Below are 27,383 nucleotides of genomic sequence, written 5' to 3'. Positions count from 1 at the left end.
GGAGGCTTGGTTTCAAAGTAGCTTACGTTACTCATCAGTGACAAAACATCAAGAGAATTTTACAGGTCACCCTAGGTGTCAATTAGACTGTCATGCTACCTTTTGCATCTCTCCACCTGTATTTCTGCATCTCCTTAATGCCACAGGTCTAACAGAGACTCAGAAGAAACTTTTAACTCCTAAAACAGAAACTAACTCACACCAAGCACCATTCAGTTCTGAAAGTAACTCCGGCTGGGAATCTCTACCTACCTAATGATCTTCTGGCCCAGATAAGTTTGAAGCGCTAGACAAAAGTGAGTTTATATCATGCTTTAAATTCCCCCTTCCTGTGATAAGTGTTACTGTCTATTTTAAGCAGTTTTCTTGCAGTTCAGTTCATTCAGAGTTTCAGGATTTCCAGCTCATGGCCAAGCATCCCAACCACAGCATTCTTAATGGTCTTCTTTTACCACAGGTGCTGGAAGCTGCTCGGGAAGCATGCCAATAAGTCTAGCAGGGAAGCATTTGTGGGCAGAGAGTCACAAGTCAAATGCAGAATGAGAATTGAGATTGAGCACATAAATATCACTACCTCATTCATACACTGTACACACAACTGAATGCCATTGAGACAGTCAGATCATCTCCTCGGACCATTCAGTGTTTACAACTCAGGTACTCCAAGCAGGAATTGTAACCAACAACAAATGCCAGATCATAAGTTAGAGTACTTCAGACAGAAAAAGAACAACCTGTGCCCATGTCTGGAACAGATTTGTGCAGAAAAGGCTATCGGAGAAAGCCAGAAACCTTTTCTGAAAGGTGTAAGCTTCCTCCTCCAACAGACAGCCAGGGATTACCAGGTGTCCACCTAGAAGAAAAGCATACAAGTTCATGAGTTAGTCCATCAGGAAGGAATTCTGACCTGCACAGTGGCCAAATATGAGAAAAATCAGCCTCTGCTGACTCTCATACAACTTATACATGGGATGATGTTTCATCACTTGGTCTCATTGCTGCGCACTTTGCAAATATACAGTCTATGTCCCTTACATATATGTTTGTGTTGTTAAAACCTACCCACTAGTCATAATTCTTACATCTGCTTAATCAGTGTAGTCAGGCTGGAAGTTATCGATAACTTTCTTTCAGAAAGTATTTATTATGAAATTCAAACACTTTATAAGGCAAATAACTTGGACAGATGAAGAGCTGTATTACAAAGCACAACATTTTAATGTGGATATATTACTTAGTGAATTATCTTTATATCAAAAGGGTTATATTTCATAATACAGAACATTTAAAAGCCATCACTTTGATGCTATTTTTTACTCATGCAGTGGAAATAATGCTAAAGTGTCATTGTTGACCTGAAGTTTGATCATTCCTACACATAAAACCAGGAATTAAAACAAATTTAATGTAGTGCTCATAGTCTGTGTTTCATCTTGCCACTTTCTATGAGTTTTATGGCCACAGTTTTCAATTAATTTTTTTCTCTTTCACTGAACACTGTGGAAAAAGACAAGAGGGGAAACTGATTAAGGCTCTGTCAGATCCTGTCACATTTAATAACAGTGGGTTCAGACATTGCCTTCTAAATCAAACAGAACCCAGCAGTCTGAGCACCAGACTTCCTATTCTGCAATTAGACCTTTACACAGAGAAACCCCTAGGACTGCAGGGTGCTCAGTAGAGATTTAGGGTATAACTGACCATGATAACAGGCATGAGACAGGTAATGGAAGCATGAACTAAAGAACAAAAGAAAAGGAAGGGGTGTCAGAAAATAGGGAAGAACCCTTCTCTCATCACTTCTCTGTAGCACTGTTAAACAGTACATGTAACAACATGAAGCATAAAATAATGTAGACAGAAGAAAGATATTGCTGATCACTCTTTATCATCACTGTCAGAAGAGGTACTTGCACATAATAGAAAATAATTTTTCAAAAGGATGTTACTACACAGGGCATAAAAGCAAGATGTCCAAGTAAGATTTTGAGATTAAGTACTAGGATCTGTATTAGTTTACTGCCTATGATTCCCATACATTTCCACTGAGGGCAGGTCATACCTTAAGAGAACAATTCTAACTGCATTGACTTTACTTTTAGGCAATCCAAAACTCTGGTTTAAAATTAGACTTGAAGCAGCATTAACTCCAAGATATGTAAGATCTAGTCAGTATGCCCACTGAGTGCCTTAGGAAGTACATAAACTCTGTGTGAGATTCCTCTCATCTTGTTTTTGTAATCTGAAACGTAGGCATATGTTTGACACTAATGTCCCTTTATAATTTAGAAAGGGAAATGTTTAAGAATTAGAAATTTAGAAAAGCTTTGTTCCCAAGGGTGATTCATTTCATCAGAAAATAAGTGGGATAAGCATCCTTTTAGAAGTGCCCAGTCTTCTTCCACTGCCTGCAAAAATACCCCTCAAGACAAGCTCTGCACAGTTAATCTTAAAAAGGAATCATTTGCCTCCAAACATTTAAATGACTAATGGCAGATGAGAAAAAAAATACCCTCATTGTCTCTGGGGTCAACAGAGTTACAGGTATGACTTTAATTCTGAACTATGATGCTCTGTTATTATAAGATTTTCTAGCAGCCAAAGTTTCCAATATTTTTCTTATTTTGGCAAGTTTTCTCGTAAACCAAGAGGTGAATGTAGGCCAAACATATATAACAATATGACACTTTATAGGCAGTTTTTCAAAAATAAAACCAACTGATTTTATTCACAGCTTATGCAACTTGGAAAGAGGTTTAAATAAAACCTAAAAAGACTACACTCTTATAGAAAACCATAAGCATCCACACAAGGAATCAAAAGATATTGGCATAACTCTGGAAAAAAATAGGTCTGAAGAAAGGGTGGGAGGAATTATAGAGCAACTCAAAGGAGGTGAATGGCAGTTTATCACATTTGCACTCATTTTCTAAGATAACTTTAAGCTTTCAAAGACTAAAATTCCTAATAGGTGCCCCAAGAGGCTTCTTCATTATGGGTAATCTATACCCTTGAGGGATGCAATTTTACGCACAGTCTTATACAGCACTTTGACTAAAGGATATAGATGGTGTTCCCAGAATTTTATTGCTGGGTGAGAAAACAGACCTGCACATCTTCATTTTCCCTGTTTTGAGTGGAATGAGAATTAATTTTTCACACTTTTATAGCTTAAAAATGTAAAAAGGAGTCTGGTGTCCCATTTAACACAGGATGCAGTACTTAAGACATATCTTCAGTACCTGCTTACTCTTCCTTTACCACAGAAGGTAATGGAAATGAGACAGAGAAAAACTTCTACTCACTACAATTAAAGCTGAGTTACATCATGATCCACTGGTATGCCTTCCAGTCACTTACTACACAGTCTTTGGATTTTGGTAGAAGATGCTTACATTTTTTTTTTTCTTCTATTTTCGTCTAAAAAGAACATAAATCCATAGAACTATTTATTAGGAAAGCTATTTCAAAAACAATATCTATAAATACATAGCTTTCAGATATACATGCAGTGAAGAATCTGCATTTCTTCCACAAGATGACACAAAACCAGTCTTTGTGCAACATCATCATGGTGAAAAGTCATCATCTTAAATACAGCTCCTGTAAAAAATATATAAATGCATCAGAATAAATCTGTAGTTTAAATAGGCTATTGTTTCCAGTATCGGTCACTACCGAGCCTTTCCAAGGGAAAAAATAAATTACCTAAAGTGGGACCAATTATGAATCAATATGTCGCTGAATGATATTTTTCCCCCAACTGATTAGTCTGTGCCCTAGAGCACAAAGAAGATAGTCTCCATGATATTTTCTAACACAAGCTTGGTTATTTTAGTTGTTTACTCACAGAAGCAATTAATCTTGGACTACAATAACTGTTTCAATATTCAATATTCAGGGATATTTAGATGCATAGATTGGGCCACACCTAGGGTGTAAAATGTATTTCCTTTCTGCAAAGCTCTCAGGGAAGTAGACTGTCACTCAGCATGCTAGAATCCATAATTTTGGTCATTATGTTCCCTTATGAACAAAAGCAAAATAAGAAACACTCTGCAGAACTACTCTTACAAAATATTTTGTTGAATAAGAGCTCTCTTATTTCGTCAAGGGCTCTAGGCAAGCATGACACTAAAACACCTTGAAATGTAAGTGACAGCATAAACTAGTTCTCACACACTTAACATATATGCTGTCATTTTATTTATAGGCTAAAAGTGAAAAAAAAGCCACAGGGCAGAAATAGTATGTTACGGAGAAACAAAGTATGTTTGTTTCAGATCTATGGAAGTAGCACCAAGGCTACCAGCACCATACGTAAAAACATCACAGGAGAACAGGATTTCTTCCGGTGGTGTCACTTGCACATGTTTGATTGGATAGATTGCCTGCAATTGTACTTTTCTAGATGATCTTTTACATCTAATTGTAATCCTAACAGGCCTATGTCACTGTAGCCTTTGCTGCTGTAAATCTTACTAATGACAACATCTCTACAGCTTTTTTGTTTCATACCCCAAGCACAGCAAAAATGTCAGATCAGTTCATGAAGAAATGACAGGCTATTGTTCTAACATGCATTCATGAACACCTCATTAACACAAATTCAATGCCCATCACATTTTAGCAGCTTCGATTAGGTAAGAAATCTCACTGCACTGTGTAAGGAAAAAAAGTGTACCATTACTTCACAGAATACAAGTGAATGTTCACAAAAATTCCATCATTATTTTTTTAAATGGCAACTAGAAAAAAACTAGCAGCTTCATTGAAAGCAATCCTTTCTAGCTGGTCTTTAAGGATAAATATTCTGGATTTGAAGCAGAATAAGTAAACTATTTATGTCAGTCAAAACAGATCAGTACATTAACCCAGGTTCTGTATCTTCTGCCCAGATTCAGCTGACTGTAGGCTATAAAAATACTCAAGGGAAGTTAGTTTCATTTGGATTAGCACACATATTTAGTGTATAATAACTCACAATAGGGAAGGATCTCACACTGGGACTGAAAGAATGCCTTTTAATAAAAGAGATCTGGATTGCAATGAAGCCATGAGAATTTCTAGTCAATGGTGTATGAAATACAATTTAAAAGTTGGTTATTCCATAACCTATGTTTCAATATCAGTTTAGGAAAAAAACAGACTTCACTTTCTCACAGTGCATGTCAACTGGAGCAACAGCTGTTTCACAGGGCCAGAAGTAAACACTCAGCACACTGCTTGTTTAAAGTATATTAAAGCCATGGGGTTCAAGCAGAAATTTACAGTTAGGTTTTTGGTAAAGTGTTTCCTCAGGTCCCTGGTCAGTCAGTAGTGCTAATGTTTTTCCAGCAATCTCTTCATCTTTAAGGCCTATTGCTTTGTCCCACTCAGGAATATTCTTAGAGGGAGGTACCACAACCACAGTCCATGATGTGAAGCTGTTCCAGTGACTGAGGGCTGCTAAGGTCTACAGCACATGATAGGAATTGTAGAGTTGCTATTGGCACCAAAAAATGAATGAATAAGAAGTGAGGACAGGAAGAAGGACTTTCCTGATAAAGGACTTTGTCTGAGATCTGATATTGGAATTTATTCCTGCCTTCCAACTTAACCATCCTTAATATTTGCTAGTTTGCTCCATTTCCTTCCCTACCCGCCCTCCCACCACACAATCAACTTAGAAAGTGCAAATTTCAGAATAGAGATGTCACTCCAGTGTTCTAAGTGAATTGCAGTTTAATAAATGTATAGGACTTCAGTCTGATGGGCTTGTAGCACACTGACCATATATGCCTTCAACATGCTGCACTTGTTACATGTTTCAGTTCATAAAACAGGAGTTTTTCTCATAAGCTTCTTGAGCTGAGAAGGCATTCATCACTGTTCTGCAGACAGCCTCTGTGCCTGTAAGGTTGAGCATAGTTTTAGGCCCTGAAAGGCTACTCCAATACATGTAGGTAGTATCCTGTGCCCACACAGATTGTCTATGCTTTCAACAGGGCTCCTGCAAGAGGCTGTAGGAATGTGTCTTCACCCAATGAAACACCAAGGCAGTCTCTTAGTATCTCCTTGCAAATCAAACACAAGAGGAGAGCCTGCAGGGTTTCCAAGACACAGCTGAAGCCTCCTCTCTAAGAGGCTCTGGAGGAGACAGCATTTACAGCATCTTGTTTGGGTGAATAATGTAAACCATGAGGGTGATGTTTGTGCACAGTGAAAAGTAGCTGCATCATGCTACCATGTATTCAAAGTGTCCAGAGGGCTTTCAGATAAGAATTTTTTCAGTTTACAAGCACAGAATTATTTTTTTCCTAGCTGCTGGCTCTGAAAACTTCAGCTGAAAGTTGATCTGAAAGTCAGGCAAGGCTCCCATTTATTGCACATTGCAAAGATTTTGTGAGCCAAACTGCACTTTAAATTACAGGTATGAAACTGCATTTGTCCTCAAGGTCTTCATTTCTGCCTTGGCAATTTGTCCTTGTAACTGAAGCTCTATTAACAATTGTTGATAATGTATGAGCCAGATGGAATCCATTTTGCCTTCCTATAACTACAGGTTCTGTGATTTGAGCAGAAGTAAAGCTGTAATAAAACTCCTTTATCCATGAGAGTGATAACCATCACTGCTGAGTCAGAAAATGTAATTTCTGTTCTTATTTCTCAGATACAGTTGCAACTGCAGGAAGTAACATGAGTTAATTGCATAATGAAGGCTGTCTTCCCAAACAATTTCAAATAAGCTATTGAAAAAACAGGGAAATGGTCATGTTAGAAAAATAATGCCTTTCACATGTGACCTCTGGTACTAGTTTCACACTAAAAATAAGCAGAAAAATCCTGGTATTAACTTCAGTGTGATCATTTGGGGGGACACCCATACCTGGCAGCTGTGAGATAACACACATTTCAGGTAGGCAGAGAAGCATGGGGGAGCTGCTGTGGGTTCACAACAAAATCACAGCTGTGCGAGCACCACTACTGAGGGAACTCTAGTGCTTCTTGTAGCACGTTCCGGGAGGCTGCTGTAAATCTATACAGCTCATGAAAATCTGTGGTTACTTTGAGTAAATCCCTAGCGCTCTTTAGCCTACGTGACCCTTGTAATACAGAGACATGTAAAGTGATAGCCAGATTATTTCGATTTCTCGTCCACCAGTGACTACAATATTCCTTTGGAGTTACACTCTATTAGGCAACACAAGCAGAGATCAATACTAGGATCTTTATCTGTTTCAACTTTATTTGCTTATTCCCCACTGTGCTTTCTGTGGGGGGAAAGTTGTCTAGTACTTTCTGGTTTATGGGATTTTGAACAGCACCAAGATAATATAGTTCAGAAGGAATGTTTGGCTGAATAGTAAACTCATGCATGTAGGACTGAAATTAAGATAAAACTTTGGTTTATTGGTAGAAAAAGAAAGGAAATTCTGAGTCTTTTCCTCATCTTTAAACTTATTGCACCATTTTCTGCTTGGTTTATATGAGGCAAGAAAACTCATGCCTTGCTGCAAAACCCCCGTCAGAGCCCCTATGGTAGCACTTCACAGCACCCTTTGAGCTTGCAGCCAGTGGATGGGGGAAGTAGGAAGCAGCCTGCAGACCACTCCGGATAGATGGCCCCTTCCCTGATTGCTGTGCCAGCTGTGGGCACAGCCCCTCACCCTGCCCTTCCCTCCTCCCTGACCTGTGGGCTGCTGTCCCTCCACTGGAGGTTATTGACCCTAATGTTTTCCAGCAGAACAGATGGTACAGTAGCTTCAGATAAAGTCAGTGAGTTATCTTACACAGCTGCAGATAGTGTCTCACCTCTTCTGTGAGCAGCCTTAGGAAAGCAGAGACCTGCCTTGACTGGATGCTGATGAGAAACAAGAGGCAGCAGCATCTCCCATCAGCTCCATTCCTTACCAGCTGAGCACAGATGGGAGAGGGCTAGCTGTAGGCATTTAGTTATTTTGTTAGACTTCCAGGTCTCCACAGACAGGTGGGGACAGCCCCGAGCTCTGCTACCTGTGATTGAAACCAGGAGTTCCAGCTAGTACAATCACAGAACGACATTTAGGTTGGAAAACACCTTTAAGACCACCCAGTCCAACCATTAACTGCCAAGTCCATGACTAAACCGTGTCCCTAAGCACCACATCTACACATCTTTTAAATACCTCCAGGGATGATGATTCCACCACATCCTTGGGCAGCCTGTTCCAGTGCTTGACAGCCCTTTTTGGTGAAGAAGTTTTTCCTAATATCCAATCTAAATATCCAATCTAAACCTCTCCTGGTGCAACCTGAGGCCATCTCCTCCTGTCCCATCACTTGTTACTTGGGAGAAGAGACTGACACCCACCTCTCTACAGTCTGCTTTCAGGTACTTGTAGAGAGCGACAAGGTCTTCCCTGAGTCTCCTCTTCTACAGACTAAACAGTCCCAGTTCCCTCAGACGCTCCTCATAAGACTTGTTCTCTAGACCCTTCATCAACTTCATTGCCCTTCTCTAGGCATGCTCCAGCACCTCAGTGTCTTTGTTGAAGTGAGTGGCACAAAACTGAGCAGAGTATTTGAGGTGAGACCTCACCAGTGCCCAGTACAGGGGGACAATCACCTCCCTAGTCCTGCTGGCCACACTGTTTTCAATACAAGCCAGGATGCTGTTGGTCTTCATGGCCACCTGGGCACACTATGGGCTCACATTCAGCCGGCTGAATCAACCAGCAGCCCCAGGTCCTTTCCTTCTGGGCAGCTTTCCAGCCACCCTTCCCCAAGGCTGTAGCGCTGTGTGGGGTTGTTGTGACCCAGGTGCAGGGCCCAGCACTCAGCCCTGTTGAACCTCATACAACTGGCCTCGGCCCATCAGTCCAGCCTGCCCAGATCCCTCTGCAGAGCCTTCCTGCCCTAAAACAAATCTACACTCTCCTTGTGTAATACGTGCCTAAGCTCATGGGCTACAGAAGGATATAGGAGCCCAGGTCCCATGCTGTGCTAATGGAGCTCTGAGCATGGCCCTGTGTGCACACATCTGTGTAATTACAACCCAAATGCTTTCAAATTATGTTCTACATTTTCACAAGAACATAAATTGGTATTTGTGGAAAAGGTACCAGAATCAAAATAGCTGAGTGCTGACATTGCCAGCACTCCCATGCCTTCCTGGCACATGGTATGTGCTGGGACTTTACAACAGGGCTCCTTGCCTTGTTCTTTAGTCTTCCTGTAAGCAAGAAGTGCTCCATCCTCCTCAGGGCTGTTACAAGCCCTAGTTTATTTGAAGGGCAAACATTCAGAGAATCTCCATTGGAGGACCTACAGTAGGACTCACTCTTCCAACGTGCCTACCCTATTGTGTGGGACTTAGTAACACACCCACAGGGTTAGGAGAGGGGTCGTTCATGCTTTAGGAACAAGCACAGATTCAAAAGCACTGCTGGATCAGGATCAGAGTATTCACCACCAGATGGCACCCACAGGTGGCCAGTTTTTATTCTCTTCATTACGTACTTTTATGATTTTTCTTGTGCAGTAGTGACTAGACATGAGAGTATTAGACACTATCTGGTCAGCTGTGATTGTTTCCCTTTCGTCAGTTTAAGACAAGCTAATATTTTAAAATAAAATTATTTATCATTTTTATCCCAATAGTCATGTGAAAGCAGGCACATCAGCAGCACTATGCACAAGACAGACCTGTGCTCCAACACCGTATTTCCCTCGTGTTCAGACTCACTAGTCTACTGCATGTTCTTGTGTGTGAAGGTCCACTTCAACACTGAGGATTTCATTTCATTCGCATGCACCCTGAAATCACAGGACTGTCAACTGAGGTGGAAAGACTGCACGGCATTGGAGGCACCAAGATGAGATGCTGTAACTGCTTACTGTGTATCACATCAATAAGAGACACAGGTTAATAAGTAGGTCTGAGCACAATATCTGCAGCATCTCCTTCTGAGAACTTGCCAGCTAATCATATCAATCTGTACAGTGTCAAGCTGTTACCATGTCAGTAATATAGACTCCGTTTGATTGTGCATGTTTCCAAGGCCAAATGTGACTCTGCTATGATCAGAGGTATTTTCAGGCATATGGGAAAGCTGAGCCACATAGATGCAGTTTTTAACATCTTAATGTTTATAGGAGCTATATCCCAGTGAAGTGGGAGGCCCCTAATCCCCCCAGTGTGAATGTTTCTGGAGAATTTACTTGGCTTAACTAGCAGTCTGAAAACATGCCTTAATGCATGCAAGTGTGCTAGTCACAGAACCTCAACACCTCATGGTAATACCCTTCGTCTACTGGTGATGAGACACCCTCACATCTGCATTGAGTCACAGAAAGGAGTATGAACAGACAGGATTTAATAAGAGCAAAAAAAAAACCCACAACACAAGAACAGTGCTGCATTTTCTTCTAACAAGGTAGCAAGCATCCAAATCTCCAGAAAACTGCATGGCCATGTACACCATACTCCTACAGCAAACCCATATTCCCAGCATCATAACAAGAGCCTATAATGGCTCTTGGACCTATATTCTTTTCCACAGTTTCTCCCACCTTAATCCCTCAGGGAGGCCACTATTATTATTATGCAACTCGGAACAATTAATCTAAGCACTCTCCAGTTTTCACGTCTCTTTATTCAATCTGATATTAAGCAGGCTTCACCACAAAAGGTAAGTTCTGATATGGAGAGGCACGCACACATGGAGGTTTAATAGTTAACAGCTGTTCACATTGTTTTAATACAACTTCTAGTAAACACTGACAACAAAATTCAATGTAGATAAATGTAGAAGGATGCAAGGGGGGGGGAGGGAGGGGGGAGAAATCTGAGATTTACATCTGCAGGAGAGGGCTCAGAGCTGACTCCCAACCAGACTGAGATCTTCAGCTTATAATAAATCATTTAAAGAAAACACCAGCATGATACTGAACAGAAGCCAAATAAACAAATCACATGTTCAGAATTATAAGGAAAGTCATAGAGAACTGTACTGGTTTTGGCTGGAGTAGAGTTTTTTTTCTTTATAGTAGCTGGTATGGGGTTGTGTTTTGGATTAGTGCTAGAAACAGTGCTGGTAACACAGGGATGTTTTAGCTATTGCTGAGCGGTGCTTGCACTGAGCCAAGGCCTTTTGTGCTCCTCACCCCACGCCACCAGCGAGGAGGCTGGGGGTGCACAAGAGGCTGTGAGGAGACACAAGCGGGACAGCTGATCCCAACTGCCAAAGGGATATTCCATACTGTATGACATTGTGCTCAGCATATAAAGCTGGGGGAAGGAGAAGGAAGGGAGGGACATTCGGTGTGATGGTGTTTGTCTTCCTAAGTAACCATTGCACATACTGGAGCCCTGCTTTCCTGGAGATGGCTGACCACCTGCCTGCCGATGAGGAGTGAATGAGTTCCTTGTTTTGCTTTGCTTGTGTGCGTGGCTTTTGCTTTACCTATTAAACTGTCTTTATCTCAGCCCATGAGTTTTCTCACTTTTACCCTTCTGATTCTCTTCTCCATCCCACTGGGGGGGAGTGAGTGCCTGTGTGGGGCTGAGCTGCCCACCAGGGCTAACCCTGGTACTTCACCACATATATCTCTTCATGAATTCTGTGTGCTATTCTTCTCCCCTTCCCCATATTAAAAAGGAGCTGAGAAAAGGAGAGAAGCAAACGGTGAAACCAGTTACAGAAGTTGCCTGAAGCCAATTTCAGAATGGTTCCCATTATAGGAATGGCAGAAATTACTAGTCTTACATCCAGAGTCCAGCTGAGGGTGCATTGCAACAGACATCTGTGAAACGGTGAAGAACTGAACAAGGAACAAATGTTCAGAGTTCACCAGCTCAAACTGGTGAACCGGTGGCAGGTTAAAAGTGTGGCAGAAACACTCCCTGTGAAAGAGGAGGAGAGCTGGGGAATTCCTTGCAGCAGAATGCACAAAGTTGTTAAGTTCACATGAGTTTAGAGAGAGATTGGACAAAGAAGAAAATGCCAAAGAAGTTCAGGAAGACTGTGAGCTGGAATATGTTAGAGCATAATCTCGGAAGCTATCACTTTGTGCTTGCTCTTCTCTGACACACTTCCCTGCACCTTGCTGCTCAAAGTAAGGCAGTTCTTGCATCCATTTTCATTTTTAAAGGGTTACAGGAAGCAGTTTCTTGGTTTGTCACCTGTGTAGTAACATCAGAGTGGTTTCCAATGGAAATATTTATTTGCAAGCTGCTCAAAATCCCAAATATAGCAAACTTCTATCTAATGCAAGAACCTCAAGAAACCAAATGGATTAATCTGGTTACTACTGTTTATGGGGGAGCATTGGTGAGCACAGTACTTTGCAGATGGGCTAATTCCTTCAAAACAAAATGCAGACAAATAAGACAATCCACATGAAGCAGAATAACCTTGTGCTTGGAAACGCCTTGTGACTTCCTAGGACACATTTGTTGTATATCCCAAACTGCAGAAATAAATAGAGTGAACTCCCATGGAGGAACAGATAACCAAAATGTGGAGAGTGTTAAAAGGTTAAGAATATCCAAGGCACCCCAGGAAAGTTAACAAAGAGCTCCAGGGAAGAATTAGAAGGAGGAATTGATATCAACAGGGTTGGCTCAAGGAAACATAATTGCTAATGGAAACACAGCTTTCATCTGGGGAGATGAGAGAAAACTGAAAGGGAACTTTTAGCTCCTGGTTCTTCCAAAAATACCTGAAAAAACCCCACAGCTAAACAGGTGCAAATAGAAAGTGTGCCCGGAGGCATCTCAGTTCAATAGCTCTCAAGCAACTGAACTGGCCTATCTAATTTATTAGGCTATTAACCCCAAGAAACTAGCTTTTGTGGAGCCCTAGCAACCAGCAACCACTAAGAGAGGGTCTTTGTTTACACACTGCTTTTACACCCAGGGCCTCCCAGATTCTTAAGGCAGGTTTACATCAGACACTCTAAGAACAATAAACTGCCTTCCTCTCACCAAACCCAGCTACAAAAAGCACCGAGAAGAGCCTTCCGTGCAACAGAAATGCTCTTATCTGGAAGGAAGACTCTTTGAGACAGCTGAGAGAACAAACTGTGACTGCTGCTTGATAAACACACATCACCCTAAATCACATTAATTAGTTTGGAGTCTCTCAGAATGCTACGAAGTGGCAGGAATGCGGTATTGCACCGCATGGTAAATGGGAGTCTGCAGCTAGCTGGTATTGGGCATTTTTTCAGTCCAGTTCATCACAGATCTGAGTGGATGAAAAGTGTTGGTATATCCCTGACTATAACTGAGTACCAAGGCTAAGGCTAATACCTTAAAGAAATGAAAGCAAAAGACACGGCACAGGAAGGAGCATGAACAGAGAAAGCATAAAATAAAAATCAGGAAAATGCTCAATTTGCTTAAACCAAGAGGGCTTAAACACTGTAGCCCACAGCAAACCTGGATACAGATGACAAGTTAGTGCAAAACAGAGATTCAAATGGGTTTGCAAGTTTGGAGATTTGTTTATTCATTGTTTTGATATTGATTCAAACTGTATTTCATATAGAGCCTTCTAAATCCATAAGAACAGCATAAACACTTTAACAGCGGATTTTCTTTGTCTCATCTTCCATCTGATTAAGCTGGAAGACTGTAAAGACTGGAGGTTAGAGTGAAAAAAGTTTCAGTTTGAATTATAGGCACATCTTCTCTAGGCTATTTCTGGGCTTTTCCTACACTGAGCATTGTGGGTGTGACAGTTTCGACTGCTCTAAAACCACACAAATGGGCTCCCAGTGCAGGGTGAAACATCTCTTTGGAGAGCTAATTGAAAGAAGTGGTTCCATAATAGCTGTTCAAGGACAGATCTCTACTGGAGACAGTTTGGCCAAAACAACTGTTGACAAAGCAGCCAATACCCAAATCAACTGCTTGAGCCAGCCTCTGGCACACCCTGCTCTCTGCCTCGCTGGGGCTCAAATAGAGAAATTCCAGGTCCCTATGTGGTGCAGTGGTTCCCCGTGCCGCATCCTGGCACTCCAGGCACACAAACGAGCCAGTTCTGGAAATGTAGCACACTGGGTGTTGTTTTCCGTGTATTGTGAAGTCCTGAAGTGAACCTCAAACCCATGATTCTGTATATATATAGGTGGACATTCGAATGATTTGAGAGATAATATCTTTTGTTAGATCAAGCTGCATAGCTGGAAACTGTTTAAAAAGAAGACATAAATCTACACATGTTCAGAGATTTAGTTGCTCAGCTGATTGCTTGCAAAGTCTGCAAATTGGGTGCTGTTTGCACTGATTTAAATTTCTTTTGTCACATTAGAACTAGCACTCTGAGGGAGAATGACAATGCAGCAAGCACAGCTAGATAAGTCAAAGTAAAATGATCAGGGCATTTTGTCTGCAAAGTTCCTTATTAAAGGATGTTGATGGGTAAGTAAAAAACAATATGGTGGGAAAAGAAAGAACTCTATATATGAATTTTTTTTCCAGGCTCAGAATCCAGGTCCTTCATTTTACAGTGATGTGTAATGTCATGCCCATCTAGAAATAAATAATATAAACCTACATCAGATTAAGTGCTCTTTAAATTTTCTGTGTAAATTGGATCAGATTTGATCTGGAATTCAGCGACACAAGCAGTGAACTCTAAAATGCTCTTTTCATACAGACATTGTTCAGAGAACTGCACTCAAATTATTTTCACTTTTTGGGCCAACATAAATGTCAAAAGAAGGAAGATGCAAAAGAGTACATGAGGTCATACAATTTTCTTTCATTCTTATAATTTAAGATACTAATGATATAGTTAACAGCTATTTTAAGAGTGGAATATATGCATTTCCACCTATGTCTTTCCACAACTACTTTTTTGACTGCACCTGACAGTTTTCGCAGTGCTCTCTGCAAACTATAAACATAATTAATTGATTATGGACTGTATTAAACTACTCCAGCAGGACACCACATGTGCAGCTGTCAGCTGCAAAACTCAGTTCTGTCCCTCAGAGCTTTGTCTTCCACATTTACATTATGCTGCACCTGGAAGACATTTTTCACTATTACCAGACACATAAACAGTAGCTTGAAAGCATAAATAAATATACAGAGGGGCTACTCATTAAGACTCAAGCGTCAATTACAGACAGTCCTCAGCATCAGACAGCACTAAACATACAGCAGAGGATGAGTTTCTCTTCCATTTTATTAATTCTGTGAAAGTTTGCAAGCCAATTGCCTAAAATCAGTTAAGTCTCAAATTCTCCCTTCTATAACCCATTCAATTACAACCAAATGTTACCTACTTAATGACCGGACCTATTCCTCATGAGAAACTGATGATCATTTAATATATCATGCACAAACATATTGCTCTGCATTCCGCCCAGCGGACTACACCAACAACATTTGCATATGTAAGTTAGCACTGTGGAATGTCAAAGTTTTCCCATTTGTTCAGCAGCTGAAAACGTATAGCAGTAACTCAATCAGATTCTGCCTGCTGTCAGAAACAGATGACAATGAATGAATGGGTGACAATGGATGGCATTATTTTCCTTTTCTTGCATACTGATGATCATTAAGCATAAAATCACAAGTTTTAGTTAATCTGAGACTTCTGAAAGTCTGCCAAAACCTGTTTCAAGTAAGTGCTAAAGAGACAAGGAGTAACAAATTTTGTGGACCCAGTGACCTAATAACAGGAGACCAAAATTAGGCATAAATAAACAAGAAAAAAAGTTTTAAATAATAATTTTCAAAAAATCTAGGAAAATAATAGAACTCTGGATTGGAACTGTGTTCTACCCTGTTTAGTTAATGCACTTTGGCACTGATTTAGGGCCCCATCTCCTCAGTCAACACTAATATTTAAAGTATTATAATGCATTAAACTGTGGGTAAAAGTTGAGCAATGCTCATTATTTGGACTTGGGGGCTGGTTCAAGTATTTTTCATACAGAGATTGTTTTTTCCCCTGATATAACCTGCCTTGAATCTGAAAACTGTTTTTTCATGAGTTTTGTTCTACATTTGTAATGCCTTCCTCTCTTAGTTTCATCATTGTAGTTATTCTTACTCTGGAATTGTGCTAATTGTTAAAAAAAAATAGTAATCCTAATTTTCTTTTAATGTAATTTTGATTTTAAACACAGGGATAGTTTTAGAAGTGATAATATTTCAAGGTTTTGTGTCTTACAGTGAAACATGGTCCAAGGGTGCAGTTTCATAACTGGGTAAGCCAAAGTAAATTTGAGCCACCCATGAGTGAAGGGGTCCTTTGTTTTTTCACTCCAGGTTGTGTATTCCTGGGCTCAGAGGGTCACAGAAGGGCAAAATCGCTAACTCGTCTGGCTGAAAAGCAGTCAAGAAAAGAACTGAGAGTAAGCAAAAATTGAGATAGGAAGTATCAAATTGAGATAGGAAGTATCTTTTTAGTATATATTAGTGCTTTACACTCTTAAGAGATAAAGGTTCCCCAAGGGGTGACAACATACAAACCAGATCCCATGATACATACCCATGTATGCTGCTGCTCTGCCTGGTCTTGTATGTCAGCTGTACTATGCAAACATTACCACAGCATAAATGTTTAATAATGGAGTGAGACAATGTGATTGATATAACTAGGAAGCAAATCCAGTCGTGTATTGACTGCACTATTCCACTTCCCCTGCAGCTTAGCTCTGGGACTTAATGAAACAAAAGGAGTACATTAAATTCATGCTGACAACAAAAAAACAAAGCAGGGATCTTTTAGCTATTCTGGGAACCATCTGTAAAGGTTAGTTGGCTTAAAGCAGCAGTAAGCCAAAATCTTTATGGGGACAATATGTGATGATGTAATGTGGTCAGCCCAAATGCATGGTTATAAAAGCTTTATGGCACATCACACTTTGCAAGGCACTATAAAGATTTTATGGCCATACATTTGGGATGAGTGCTTTGCTCATGAGTGATGGAGCCACCAGTGAGTTATGCAAGTCTTTGCTGGAGGAGTGTCATAAAACATAAACATTTTTATAGTACTCTACAACATCTCATGTACTAATTTGGGGATGGATCCTTTCAGTTTGACCCCTTTTTTTCTTTTTCTTTTTCTTTTTTTTCGTCTCTGGAGAGCAGTAATTAGAAAAAATGTTACATGAGGTATGGTGGAACTCATTTCCATCACCAATGGAAATACCCTTCAGCAGCCATTTATATAATGAAGTTCTGTCAATTCAGTTTGTAACAGTTGAAATGTGACTTACTGATGCCATTGCCATCACCACAGATGTGATGGGCATGTGCTCGGGAGGAGTAAGGAAGACAGCAGTGACCGGTGTCCTGGCAGACTTAACATATGTTCTCCCATAGCCTCTGCACCTGTGTGAATACATTACAGAATGAAGCCTAAACTATTCATCTGCATTGCTATTGACAAGCTCTATGCTTTGTGGGTTTTCTGTATATCAAGTTATCCAGCCAATACACAGCACAATCCCTATGATAAAATTGCCCCTGTACAAACTTGGGCCCCATAGCTACAGTGACCTTAACAGAAGGCAATCTCTGTCCCCTTCCCCACCTTACACTGGGCAATGTTATCCAACAGCCACTTCCTCAGAGACATACTTGAAAGGAAATGCTGCTAAATATACCCAAGAATTCATCTCACGTGTTAAAAGGGAGCCTGGAGCCACCTTCAAAGAAGTGCTTGGGAAGTTAGCCAGTCTGGAGGCCACCATGGAGGCTGATTATTTGAAGCAACAAAGCCAAGCCTCCAGAATTCAAAGCAAGCATGATTTTCTGAAATTAATTTATTCTTTTACACTTTTATGTTGTATTTTTCTCTTGTATGAAATAGCGGTAGCCTTCTCTGGGGACTAGAATTCGGGATACATTTTGATGTTTCTCCCATGCATCCTTAGGTACAGGGAATTTAGCAAAGAACTAGGCAGCGCTTATTAGTCTAGCTGTCCATCCTGAATGGGGAAAGTCAGCAGCCAAGCAAGATTTACCAGAGCCTTTTTTCAAAACTGCGGTTTACCTGATTTTTAAGACTTTGTATTCTTTCTACTCCACAATCTGGTCAAACTATCTGCCAGTAACAACTATTTTGTGTTATATGCACTTCCTGTCATGTCGCTCTCTTTGACTGCTGAAGTACTACTACTGGGATCTGCTACCAGTTTTACCATTTCTGGATATTAGGGATTTGGTTTGTGAAAACAACTCTTAGAAAAAGATGCTGCAGCATGCACACTTTTGTTACATCTATATTATATGCATTGCTGCATGCATACATGTATAGAACATTGTTTAGTACTTCAAGTAAGGAAATAAAGTGCAGAACAGTTGAACAGCAAATGTTCTTCAACCTATAGAGATATGGGAGCATGTATTCATCAAATGGGCTGTATGTTTTGGTTACAAAATTAGAGACTACAAAAAAAGTAGAGAAAGAGTACAAAAGAACAAGAATAACAGGAAAAACAAAACTGAATGGTTCATACTAAGCAAGAATGACATGAAAAATCTGAAAAATAGAAAAGCAAATTAGTTAAGACTGCATCATATGGGAAGTATTCTTCTTCTGCAGACTACAATTTTGATCTGAAAGATACTACACAAAAAATTATGACATTTTCCCCCACAGACTTGCACCTTGTGCATTCTGCTTTAGAGAGGAAAAAATAAAAATTTCTTCTTTCTGCCGCTGTTCACATACAAAAAGCAGCAAAGACACAGGGACCCCATTTGTGTTTCCTGTTTTCATGCATCAACAGAGCTGTTTAATAGATTCCAGTTACTTGAGCAAAACTGCAGAAAACATGGGGCTTTACAGGTGGCAGTGAGGTCCGGTTTAAAGACAGTAGGCTTGCTGTGATACAACTGAAGACTTAATTTGGCCCATCGAATGCTCTGTTACTGGCAATGACATGGGAGAGGGAAAGAATCCAGTGAGAACTTCAAGTCCAGGGGGCTGACAGGCAGGAACTAAATTGTCTTTTTCATCACTCACAGAAGACATTTGATATGAAAATCATTTAGAGATAATAGACATAGAACCCCGCAGTGCCACTTTTAGAATAATTTTTCAGCATAGAGCTGCACTTTAAAGTACTGCCAGATAATCAAAGGATTTGGGAGCATCAGATGATACTGCTACTAACTTTCTGCCAGAGACCATCAATTTATGTCACTGAAGGGGAGGAAAAGCAAACAAACAAAATAAAATGGATGAAAAGATTGCTCTCTTTTCTCTCAGTGGCATGATCTAACAAACACCCTCAGTATCTGACTTCACAGAATAAGGTTAGTGGAATCCAGAGCCACTTGTACCAGCAATGTATGGCTCATCAAATGCTTTGGAAGGCATTCCTGAAAACTGTATGTGTATCTTGTGCAACACTGAAACCAGTGTTTCGTGCCTCACCTTGGACACTTTCCTGAATGTCTGACCTCCCTCTGTAACAACCTGAAAGCTTCAGCAGTGGGAGACAACTCAATCAGAGATGAAGATCTAATGTTGGAGGAAGATGTCCATTAATCATCAGCCATATGGCTTTCAGAGCTACATATGGGCTGTGCATGGGTCTTACTCAGCAGAGCCTAGTGTAAAAAGCAGGAGCCTCTTTCATACAGTTAATTATGGCCCTAGCGGCACCAAAGTGAATTCAACAAGGGGAGCCAGCACATAGGTAAATTGAGCAAGACAATATTTAGAACCATATCTGGAGGGCAAAGGATGGAAGGGGGCAGAGTCTTTCGAAGAGGCCTGGGAGTCAGTCAGGCTCTTGCACCCATACAGACACACTTTCTCTGTGGCTGGCAACGGGTTCTGCTCTGCCGCTTTGAGGGAAGCTTATCTAGCTTTGCTTGCAGTGAAGCGTGAGATTAGGTTAGAGAAAATATTCACATGGCTGTTTCAAAAACATTTCTCTATTGCTTTCCTCTATTGCTAAATGACAATGGCTCTGCATGAAGAAGGACGGTGGTCAAATATCACAGTACTTCAGAAGCGAGGAATTGCAGGTGCCTGAGACCTAGCTGGAAATACAGAATGTGAGGAACTCACTGAGGTACAGCTGTAACCTTATGTGCTTGTCCTGGAGATGAAAGCAAAGGTCCTGGTTTGGATTGGACGTTTTACCTTAACATAACTTGAGTGCAAGTTAGAAACAATAAGCACCTTTTCAGCTGTGCAGACAAGCCTACATAAAGGCAACAGGGATACAACACTGAAACCATAAACACCTCTAACAGCTCCTTCCACAGAGATGAGCATGGTAGTAAATCAGTCATCTCCAGGTGCCCAAGCATATGATGACAGGAGGTGAAAACATCATGTATGTCAGCACCCAGAGACTTCATGCCCACTGACAATTTTATTTTTTTTTTACAGGACATTTAACTATTAATACAAGATCACTTTTCAAGACCTGTTGGTTATAAAAAAGAGCCAACCAGATAGCCACAGCTCCTTACCATGCTTTTATCAATACATGGCTAAACATGGAACTCCCCTGGCTTGCCACTGGGAGTCTGCAAACACTGTAAAATAGACTAAGCAAATTAAGCACAACACTTAGAGAGACAGACTACTTCTCAAAAAAAGAAGTGTTGTGTGCTTTGATTGTTCAAGCCCCACCTTCTGTCATCAGGCTGTGGGTGAAAACTGAAGCTCTGAGCTCTGCAATGGGATTGGCGGTGCTCATTGCAAGGCTTCCTTGATGTTCAAGGTGGATGACTTGCTAATCCACACTGCAAACTTCTGCCTTTCCACTATCTTTGCACATTAGTTTAAGATGATCATTTCTCTGATAACATCCTGCTTATCTTGCCAACTGATATTTGTCTGTTATTATCTTGCCATTCAGAAATACGCACTTAAAAGAGGAAAGACTACTGTCAGAACAAAAGGGAGCATGTGTGGAATCCGAATTCGAAAACTTCTGCAAATATTCCCATTAATCTAATGATTTAAACCGATGTGTTTTCCTCCACTATAAAAAGAGTCAAATTAAAAAACCACTAAACTTGCTTGAACAGGTCTAACATCCTGTGTTTTCTATCTTCTCATTGTACATAAGGAACTGTAAAATATTAGGAAGATGAGAAAGAGTTAACTAGGTGTTGCTGAGCCAAGAGATGACACAGTTAGGACACAGCTGTAACCCAGCACTTCAAATTAACCTGTGAAACCCCAGTCTTGCACCCAGTCAAGATCTGAGATGTGACTGGTTTGGGATCCATTGTTGTCCTTTGGGAGGGCATGGTGCAAAAGGAGCTAAGGAGGATAATACAAGGGCAAATAAGAAAATCAAGCTAATATTTTTAAAAAGATCAAATGAAAGTTACTTCTAACAGTGGAAAATCCCCAAAAGTGGAGGGGTAGAAGCCCTTTTATTTGAGCCAGTCAACCTGCTTGAGACTGAGCAATGGGCCACACGACCCAAATATTTTCTGTTTGCTATGGGCTAGTTTTTTTCCTATGCTGCCTAGTATAAGTGTCCTGAAATTTCAAATTGACACTGTTGTAACTGAGAAGGGGCCCTGTAATATGATCAGCTGAGATTCTCCTAGACAGGAATCATACCCTGAGCTCACATCACTTTTCCACAGCTCTCCCTCCACTGTGGAATGAACTAGAGCAAAGTGTCACCATGCTGGCACATCCCTCATCAGCTTCCAGCAACAACTGGAAGGGACAAACCCTTCCAGTGCTTCCAGGTAGATGGTCCGGAGCTCCCCCAAGGTTGCTGGGATTGACATGGCTTTCCAAATATTCACATTATTACATAAAACAATCTAAATTTGCAGTGGAATACCCAAGGTGAATTTTAATTTGCCTACCCCACTTCATTGCCGTAAACAGTAAAACTTTCTGCTTGGCCCTCCCTATGGTCCCTCAGAAGTATAGATAGATCTCTTCCAATGTTTCAACAGTATGTCTTTATGAGAGAGAAACTATCTTCATCTCTTGTTTAACATCAGTGGGTATTGGGCATTAAGAACACATCTTTCACTAGATTATTCTGAAAAATTACTATATTCATTTTGGAATTAAATATCCTTTGAAATCCACAAACAGTGGGCACAGAATTGAAGAAAAGAGAATCAAACAGAATTTTTCATTGGCCTGCCATACTTCTAATATGGCATATCACCCTGAACTGTAGAGAACCAAACAGGAACAGCACTTTGATTAAAGAAAAGTAGTTCAGTTTTCAAATACTAGCAATTGAGACAGAAAATAACCTGGGATGTTTGGGTTCTTCCTGCTTTTCTATTGAAAAATATAGTGCAATCTTTAGCTTCTACCCAGTTGCAAGTCATAAACAAACAGATAAATTGACTCATCTTGCTGTCTTATCCAAAAGAAAACATTTCCTAACAAATCACAGAGCCAAAGATGAAAACCCTGAGGCTATATCTATATCTATACTAGTAAAGGAAACATGCCAGGGCCTATTTTCTGGCTCTGAGATCAGCTGGCACAATGCAGCCCTCTGTCTTCTACTAAGTTCTCTTAGCCTCCAAAACAGGATCATCCAAACTGCCATAGCAAATACGGTCTCTGGCATGTGTTAAGCCCCACACAGTGCCTGGAAACTGAGAAAATGCTAGTTATTCTGGGTAAAAAGAATGCCAGGAATTATTCCAGAAAGTGCCTGGGAACATTGTGATGTTTAATTCAGCAGCATAGGTGCAGCCTAAGCCTCAATTATTAGAGCTAGATTTAAATCTGTAGAAGTAACAGAAAAGCAGGCAGTTAGATCTGAGACTTTTATGTATGGAAGTATCTTAAACTAAGTGTCTGACTCATGAAAGGGAGACTCACTGTGAAAGTCACAGTAGGATTAAACATCCTGACATTTGAGAGATGTTCAGATTTAGGTTATCTGGGTCTGAGATTATGGTTAGAGTACATCTCTAACTGAAACGCCCTGCTGACATCAGTCTTCAGTAATGAGTATAAGGTACTTTCCCCCTGTAACCACAACTGCAAATATTAATGCTGAGAGACTATTTTTACAGCGTTGCTTTGGTACAATGAACTGATACAGAATTTATTGTACCTGAAGAACTGCCTCTGAAAATCTTAAAAGGAGCATGAAACTGACCTTAAATAGCTTCTTGCTTATGAGTGATAACACCACCAAGTCCTTGTATCCTGGTCTGCAAGATTACAGAGGCAGGCTGGAGCACATAGCACCAGCACAGAGGTATTGCAAACCATCTCTGATCAAGTAGTCCAGTCTACATCCAAACATTTAATCAAATGCTAAGCAAAAGATCAAAGGGAATTAGAGATGTATAGCTCTGACAGGAAGATCAGATTTCTTTCCTCTTTGCCTCCTGTGATCCCCAATTCCTTTTAAACCGGTAGGAATTCCAGAAGACTCTTGTCAGCAACAAGAGCTGGTTCTGTCTGTGCTCCTGAGCTTCAAAAAGAAGCTGCTCTCAAAGTTCAAAATTTACACAGTCCTCAGGAATCTGTATATTCACAATGTTCTTAAAGTCAAGCCTACTTTAATGGACAAAGCATTTTGCTACTCAATAGAAAAGCAACTCACACTGGTAAGTAATCAGGAGCGAAGTAAAAGCTGGAGTACGGCAGCTGCTAAATATAATTCCAGTCAGGGTGCCAGATTATTTTTGTCTTTCTAAAGCCCCATCACTCCCCTCAATTCCAGAGATGCAGCTACAGCTCATATTGTTCCCACAGATGTTGCAGGCATGGGCACCACCCCTGCAACTCCTCCTACTTCTGCAAAAGGTTATGATTGAGCAACAGGCTGCAAGGCCATCTGTTTCTTGCTCAGGAAGAACACAATCTCACTTCTCCTTAATGCAACAGCACTAGTATAGTCTTCTAGAGATGACTATCAATAAGGATAGGAGCAAGCACCCTGTGCAAGCCAGTCCTATGCAAGGTGAAAGTATTGTCCGAGTGATAAAAAGCCCAGAGGCAGAATGCTGGCTGAAGGACAGACCAATGTCTCAAGAGCAAAGCAGCTGGGAAGTCTCATAAACGTTCTTCTCATTCACTGGGATATCAGAATTAGGGACACATTGCCCAGTTTGTTTTTTCCTCTCTGCCTATTTGCACTATAAATCCAAGGTCTGAAATTTAAATGGCTACTTGACACGCCTGTTTTAAGCAATTTCACCTCAAATGAACTTCCTTCAGTTTGGTTGTTTACCAAAGCTGTGACCCTTGAACTTTATTTCCTTACTAATCTTATCTTTTACGGAGCTCTAGGAGGCTGACACATGCATCAGTGTCACCAGAGTGACTGAACAAGGTAAACTTAATAATCCACTCTGTGGTTTTACATATTTACATAGAGGGGTGAAGCAAATGCAGGAGAATAATCTATGTTTGATCTTTAAGAGCAGGAGAACATGCTGTCCTGGTTTTGCTAGGTAGAGTCCTTCTGCTTTCTCTGACAGTCTCCTTATTGCAAAATCCTGTAAGTGATATAATAAACATCATTTCAAACATAAATGAATAGTCTGTTTCAAGGCAATAGCTGTATCCTGGGCTAAATGTAAACTTGGTAACAGAATGCTGAAAAGTTGTTTGCTCAAAAGTTACTGGCAGGTTAAATTGAGTATTTTTAAGCTTCTTTCTCTTTGTTCTTAAATACTTCTGCCTCTAAATATGCCCCCTCTGCTTCTGCTTCACAAACATTGAAATAAACTTGTTCCTGCTCCTCAGAACAGCTGATATAAGCAGAGGAAAGAAAATGTTAGGACTGGTAGTACAGAAGAATAGGTCAACAATATGCCTCTTTCCAGTCCCTGTTCCTATAGACCTAACTTCTTTTCTCTTCCTATTTACTGAAGGTTAAAATGAGAAAAGTCAACACCCATCACCAAAACTAAAGTGTCAAGAAAAGAGTGGAAGCTCTCTCTCCTTTTGTAAGAAATTCAGATGAAGATGGCAAAGTGGTAGGGCAAGGAGGTACTTTCCTCTAAGGCAAAACTTAAATGTCAGTATAGATTATTAGTTAAAGCAGTGTTATTTTTTGCTCATTCCTATGCCAAAAAATCCAAGCACAGGCTTAATTATAGTAACAAAAACATGTATATAGGATAGGTTGCCAGTGTTACTTTCTCCAGGGAATTGGTATAAGCAGTATAAGAAATCTCCCTCTGCTGATAAATCTGCACCTACATTAGAACATTTTGTCAGTATAGTTAAAACACCAAACCTTTCCCAGTGCTGGGTAAGACCTACTTAGGAAATCAGAGGACAGAGAAATTCTTATTTATTTGTCAAAGAAAGGGCAGAGAAAATACTGATCCCTGCTTCTAAGAAATGTTCAGCCCTTACGCCATGTACATGAGTTGTATCTACAGTCATTATTTACATACGTTGACACACAGCCCCTGCCTTTTTTCCCTGTAGCCATATTCTTTAATGCAAGGATAGTCCTGTAATCAGGCAGACACCAAGGCCCAAGCTGCACAGCTCAGGGTTTTACATGCTGTGCCACCAGCTTATACTGGAGAAGAATCTGGTAATTTTATAGGTTTCCCTAGTTTGCAGTACACAAAAGCAAGGCCAAAACTTATTAACCAGTCAGGCAATGCCAAGACAACTGAGCTGGCCATGTTGGTGTCCATCTGCTCTAGGTATGATGCTGTAGGTACAAGCAGCAACTGTGGTGAAACACTGACTATATCACGAAATTGTAGACAGGAATGTCCTTGTGCTTCATGTTCACCAAGTCCTCCAGTGACTAACATTTCCTGAACCAGGCAGGAAGCACTCGTTTCCCTAAGTTATGTCATTCCCTACACTCTCACTGAGGAGTTCTATCAAAGCAGAAATAAAGAACTTGCATAATCACTACCAGGTTATTTCCAAATAAGCACATAATGACTGTGCAAATCATTACCATACATTGGTTTTTGAAATTTCTTTCCTGGAGAATTTCCCTGTATCCACTAACATCTCTTTCTAACTGCTCTAATTGCTCTGGTAGCTCTTCTGGTAATTCTGATTGTACCTGAAACAGTACTTCTGTTTCTGTCCACCTCCTCAGTTCTCCATTTTTTTCACCATGCAAGAAAATGTCCTCCAACCCCTAAACCCACAAATACTTCCTTGTAAATATTCCCTAATTTCATAACAAGAGCAATGCAGTGTGACAGCACAGGAAAGGGAGCTAAAAACTTAGAGTGTGCAAAATACCAAGCTTAAGTCTTCATCAAAAACTAAAAAAGAGCTTTGGATTTGGGTTCTATTTTTTAAAAAGCTCCCACCTTCAGCTTTTAATTTCCATTTTATTTCCAGTATGTTGTAGTGTTGGAAAAATACACAAGATCAGAGCCAAAATAAAGTAAGAGCTGGTCCTAATGTATGCTCAGCACTTTTGAAAACAGGAAGCCCCAAGAATTTGGGTTTGCAGTCAGCTTAGGTGGTTGGAAAACATATTCATATTCTCTAGGTGTTTTTCCAAACTGAACTTTCAACGTTTTTGACATATAAGCTTTAACAAAATCGGTAACTTTATGCTTAACTGGAACCCTAATCAACTCATATGACCCTTTTTTCATCTTTACTTACCATTGTGGTATTCACACTGCTTTTGCATTTAGAGACCCATAGTCCTCCTATACTCCCATAACAGAGATTAACATAAGTGTAAAATTAAATGCCCAGTTCTATCAGTTTAACACACATCCCATACAATAAACTGTTTGGCTTCAATCCCACAAACTTTTACACCCCTAAGAAAATCAGTCTCTTTAAATTAGATGGAAGAAATAAAGTATTTGAAAGCTTCTCCTTGTGTGTTTCCAGAACCAGCTTGTTAGCTACACACTAACATGTGGTCTGTACAGATTTTATAGGTAAGGAGATGGCCATTTATCACTGACTTTCGCAGTGACAGGCTGTCACTCATACTATTTCATTTGCAATAATATCTCTTTTCATGATCTGCTCTCCTCAGGGAGACTTGTTTTGAATCTTTCATTAGTTGTAAACTAAAGCTCATGTGTTTTAAACAAAAGAACATCTTCCACGCTGCTCCCTGCCCCTCCTTGGCATGTCCCTGCCCATAGTGTGGCATGAAGGAGCCCAACACCTTCTCTCCTGGCTGCAGCTAAGCCTGACACGCCAGTCCAAACTTGTCCCTCCTGGGATGGGAACAGCAACAGCCAGGTGCCATCACATATCCATCCAGCACTCGGCCACTGCTGAGGGCAGGTTGTGCAGACAGACCTCTAGTCAAACGCAGAGCGACTGCTGTTCCCTGTGTTTGGTGCTCCCATGCCTCAGATGGGCCAAGAGCAGCTCACAAAGGAGTGGAGGACCACTGCAGTTAGGTCTGCCCCAGCCAATCTGTCATGGCACTGAGTTCCCTGTTTGACAGAATATCACTGTTCTGGAGAGCAAAATAAAAGAAAGCCACATAAACCA

General features: G+C 40.5%; 1 long non-coding RNA gene across 1 annotated transcript; it reads right to left on the bottom strand.

Annotated features, from left to right (window-relative positions):
- Positions 1-740: 740 nt before the first annotated feature.
- Positions 741-23,743, bottom strand: LOC119150316. Its single transcript, XR_005105008.1, has 3 exons — positions 23,521-23,743; positions 17,209-17,323; positions 741-853 (listed from the first exon to the last, which is right to left on the bottom strand). It is a non-coding gene; the product is annotated as an uncharacterized LOC119150316 (long non-coding RNA).
- Positions 23,744-27,383: the final 3,640 nt, after the last annotated feature.

Source organism: Falco rusticolus, chromosome 6 (genome assembly GCF_015220075.1).
Source record: "Falco rusticolus isolate bFalRus1 chromosome 6, bFalRus1.pri, whole genome shotgun sequence".
Lineage (NCBI taxonomy): Eukaryota > Metazoa > Chordata > Aves > Falconiformes > Falconidae > Falco > Falco rusticolus.
This window is presented reverse-complemented; position numbering and strand designations above follow the sequence as displayed.